The following is a 5,219-nucleotide window of genomic DNA, read 5'->3' as shown; positions in this document are numbered from 1 at the left end:
TGGCTGCCTTGTCACCACTTGTCATCTCGCTCAGGTATTGTGGAACAACCAACAACCCCCAGGGTACTTTCCTGCTTAGGAGGTTGAGCCACCTGATAAAAAGAAAGTCTGAAATAATTAGTGAAGAATTAAGAGCCAGAGCCAGAAGATAGTTTTAAAAGGGCAACAGAGCACCTGATAGGTTCTCCAGCCCTGGTAGGAGCTGGATCCCAGCAAGTAGAAAGTGGTTCAGGTCCTTTATTTAAGGGAGTACATCAAAGGCAGGGATAAGGTTTCAGTGGGAGGAGTCTTCCTTCTCCCTGTGGCAGGGGACTTGGAACAAAGAGGTTGATTAGCATCTTGGCAAGCCACACTCATCTCTGAGAGGCTGTGTGTCTATGTGGCTGCAGCAGGTCACCCCAACTCCAGTGCAGTGTTGAACCTGGCAGAGCTGGGTAGGAATTCACGAGTCCTGGGTGATCTCACCAGCACGAGTGCCACTGTGAGTTCCCAGATAGCAGACTTTCCCACCTAATGGCTTCCATGCCAATTTAGTTCACACATAGATCACAGATGGCTCCTGGCATTTAGGCATCACCATTTTTCATCCCTTCAATGCCAAAGCTCCCTTGCTGGGATGGTGAAGTACCACAAGTAAGAATTCTCTACAGCCAGCCGGGAGTGAATAGGAGGACATATTTATATTTTTAATCAAACACTGATAAAAATAAATATTAATAATTCTACAAAAATAGTTACTGAGCATTTTAGCCTTGCTAAACAAAGTGTGGAAATTACATAAGGCTAACTGGGTGCAGAAGACCTCTCCTGACCTTATACTTAGGGAATTTTGACACACAGATATTTAGGTGCCACAGCATGTCATCAAAGTGTTGACATTAATAAAAACAATACCAACAGGAGACACTTCACAGTCCCCTTAATGAGATTGTAGGTCATGATGCAAAGCTTTTAAATTCTAAAATTTGTTGGCCAACTCATTATCTCATGAAAAAGTACTTAGAAGTCTTTGGGGGTGTTGATGACTGCAGAGTTAAGTCCTTGATTCATAACTGTGCAAACTGTGGGGTTACTGCACACAAGAGGCCACAGTGGGGGCTGATCTAACCTTCTAACCTACTGTCATTGGATGGACCCTCTGGACAGACATTGTTCTCAGAAGCCAAGACTTAACCCTGCTCCCCAGCCATTTCAAAACACTGCAGGCCAGTTGAGCTTGTGTTAGCAAACTCTCCCTTCAACATCCAGAGCAGCTTTGACTGGAAACTAGGAACCTAGAAACCCTGATTCTATACACATATTTTGAAAAGAGGAGTAGTCATTAAGAGTACGACACCAAAAAGGTCAGGGATGTAGCTCGGTGGTAAAGTGCTTGCCTAGCATATGTGAAGCCATGGGTTGCACTCCCAGCACTGCAAAAAAAAGAAAAAAAAAATCTATCTGTGCAATATGAATAGATACAGTTATAAATATAATAATAAAATATTTTCTGCATATCTATATAAATGAAGATATACCTGGAAATCTCTCTCTAAATACACATTGATAAATATAGACATATAGAGATCTGTATCATTGTATAAATAGGTATATACAATAAGTACATTTAACACTCTATATCTCCCTATATCAATCAATATATATGCTGGTTAACTTTGTGTAGACTTGGCTAGGCTATGGCACCCAGTTTAATCAAACACTAGTTTAGATGTAGCTGTTAATATATTTGGGGGATATGCTTAATATTTATAATCAGTAGGCTTGAATGTCTGTAAGATGAAATTCCATATTCCATTTATTAAAAGAATTGTCTTCCACTTCCCCTTCGGAAGCAGTCTGTTCTCTCTGCCCCTTGATGGTCCACATCCTCTGCTGAAAAAATGGCTCTTTCTAAAACCACATAAAGACTTCCACAAGTGGCCACCACTCTTCCAGAATTATCTCTTGACTAATCCCCAACCATATCCCTCAAATTTATTATCATGGCTTGGTGTCAGGTGTCCCCAAAAGCCTCTGCATTAATACACACATTTTCAGAGATGAAATGGTAGGTTATGATAGCTACAACTTAATCAGTAGATTAATAATTTGAAAGAATTTCTCTACTGGGTGGCAACTGGTAGGGTATAACTGGGGGAAGTAGGTCATTAGGGGTTTGCCTTTGGGGGTTGTATCTTGTCCCTGGCTCCTACTTTTCTCTCTGCTTCCTGGCTATCCTGATATCAGCAGCTTTCCTCAGCCACGTCTTTCTACCATGCTGCTCTGCCTCACCTCACCCAAAAGCAATAGAGTCTGCCATCCACAGACTGAACCTCTGAAACTATAAGGCAAAATATTTTTTTCCTCCTCTAAGTTTCTCTGGTCAGGTAATTGTTAGAGTCTGTAAACAAGTCGGGATGGCGCCTGGCAAATGTTAGAGTCTGTAAACAAGTCTGGATGGCACCTGGCATTTTGCCAGGGGGAGTGGTTTGTGAAGTAAAGCCAGCAAGCCATTAAGTGTGGAGATTCCTTATTGGTTGACTGATGTATCTAGTTTATGCTAATTTAAATAAGCTGTGTAAAATGTATAAATACCTCTGTTGTCCTATAATAAACGGCTCCCACTCCTGCTGTATCAATCTACACAAGTTGTTCGTCACTCCCCGGTTATTTTGCTGCAGCCAGTCTGCGGCAGGTAATAAAGTCACAGTAATAAGAGCTAACACATTTATGCTCCTATACCATGCCAGTGTTTGTGATCTGTGTCTCTCCTTCATAAGCTATGTCAATTCATGGAAAAATTATTCCTCTTTATTTGACTTAGTCTTTGATTCAAATTATTAGAAATTGGTATCTTCTCTCTATTGCTGATTCATTTTTACCTCTCTCAGGAAGAAAAAAGAGCTCCTTCTGTGAACCCACAGATTATTTGGTGTTGCACAGAAGATACTACATTGCAAATGTTTGTGTTTCTCCCTGTCCATTATATATCTTAATATTCTTAAAGAAGGGACTTTGAGGCTGAGCATGGTAATGCTTCCTGGAATCCCAGTAACTTGGGAACTTGAAGCAGGAGGATGACAAGTTCAAGGACAATCTAAGAAATTTAGAGAGGACCTAAGCAACTTAGCAAGATCCTGTCTAAAAATGAAAAGGGCTTAGGATGTGGTTCAGTAGTTAAGTACCCTTGGGTTTAATCCCTGGTATCAAAACAAAACAAAACAAAACACACACACACACACACACACACACAAGGAGAGGTACTTCATGTTTTCTCCTTTAGCATTTTAATCTATTCCTGACAAAAGGGCTTAATAGAAAGTTGACATTAGGCTCCACTACTGAAAACAGCTGGGCAACGACCCCTTCCAGTGTTGACCCTCTATGCATTCTCCTCCTGGTGTTCCCATAGTTCCCAATTCTAAGCACTCCTTTAGGTCTTTCATCATGGACCATGCTGCGTATACAAATATCTGTTCCAATGCCACAGATGTCCCCTGGAGTAGCTGAGAACTGTGGGTAGGAGGACAGAATTAAGTTCTTGACACCGATTGTTGATCTTGTCATATAAAATTTCTCACACGAGAAGAGATGGGGGCATTGGAGGTATCCTGCTTCCTCAAACCTCTCAGTGCCTCTCAGGCCTGACACTGACCTTAATACACCATTAGATTTTCCACATTTGCCGTAATTCCCGGGCCAGCCCGGCATAACTGGGTCTATGTATGTGCGTACAGGCTGCTTCCATTAAGCAGGGCAGCAATGTCAAAAAACTGCTCTGCATTATTCAATTTCTATTGAATCTCCAGCATCAGCTCTGTGGCAGGGATTGTTATAACTGTCAGTATTATCATAATAATCAAGTAAGAGAAGTGAGGTCTCCCTTTCAACTGGGCCACTTGACATTTTGCATGAGTCTGGCTCCTTAGCATCACTTTAGCGAGGATGCTCAGCTTTGCCCTCCTACCAAACCAGTGGGTCTGCATCTGCTGGGATCCTTCAGGAGGGGCAGAAGGAAGGGACTGGAGTGGGAGGACCTGGCATCCCAGTGCTGGCAGGGGAGGCTCATCCTTGGGAGGAGCACCCCGTGTCTGGTTCTCCCAGTGCCCTCATTCTTAAGCACATGGTCTCCTTCAGGTCAGCAAATCCCAGTTCTGATGGGAGTCCCCCAGAGGTCATTTCCATTGGCTTTTGGCTCTTGCAGATGTGGCTGGAGCTCTGGCATGTGTCTCACCTTGATTTGTTGATGAAGTTTCATTGAAAATGGTGTTGGGAATCCTAGAACACGCAATTCTCAGAGGTACTCTGTAACCTAGTGGAGCCATGGACGGAAGTGTATTCCTGACAGACAGACAGATCTGGAAGACAGACACCAGTACCTTCTAGCACATGTGATGAGGAGGAGCACAGACCATCATGACTGGTGACCTTGGTGCGAATACCCTCCCTGGCACCTCTACTGAGGCTTGCTAGGCGAGCAGCTTGGCCTCCTTGGCTTCAGCGTACCCCTCCTTCCACATGGAGGAAGAGTCAATGGCAGTGCCCAGCATCCTGAAGTCGTGAAAGAAGAGAATGGGTAATCAGTACTGACCCAGTCATGATTTTAAATATTTCAGTTCAATATTTCACATGGGTGTATGTTGAGTCCTTTTTATGCACATTGACTTACTAAAGTTTGAAGTTATAAATGAACACTGAGAAATAATTTAGTGGCAAAATGACTGTATCAAGAATGATAGGCTTTTTTTTGGTTGTTGAAGATAAATAATGGTGCAGCTGTACTTGAGTTTCCTTCCAGTGGGGAGGTCAGGGATGTGGTGGTCGATGACCCTATAAAGGCAAACTGTGGCCAGACTGTGAAGACGCTTATGTGTATGGAGGAAGGGAGCTTTGGAGTGTGTAGGCAGTAAGGAGCTATTTCTGTTTTATTTGTAAAAATAATGAAAATGACTTATTTGTTTGTTTTTGATGTTGTTTTTTAAATGTTTGTCATCCTCTTTATCCATAAATATTTACTTAACACCCACAAAATACCAGACACTAGCTAGGTTTGCAATATTCATAAATCACTTGTGGTGATTTAGCTTACATTTATTTGGTGTAGCAGATAGAAGAAGAATGAGCAAGTAAATGAGTGGATACAGCTTGTGATAAGAACTACAAGAAAACAGGGGCCGTGATCTGCCTAGAGTGGGGACAATTTCCAGTACTGAGTGGCATGTGCAGGATTGGTGTTGCTA

This window comes from Marmota flaviventris, chromosome 15 (genome assembly GCF_047511675.1).
Source record: "Marmota flaviventris isolate mMarFla1 chromosome 15, mMarFla1.hap1, whole genome shotgun sequence".
Classification (NCBI taxonomy): Eukaryota; Metazoa; Chordata; class Mammalia; order Rodentia; family Sciuridae; genus Marmota; species Marmota flaviventris.
This window is presented reverse-complemented; position numbering follows the sequence as displayed.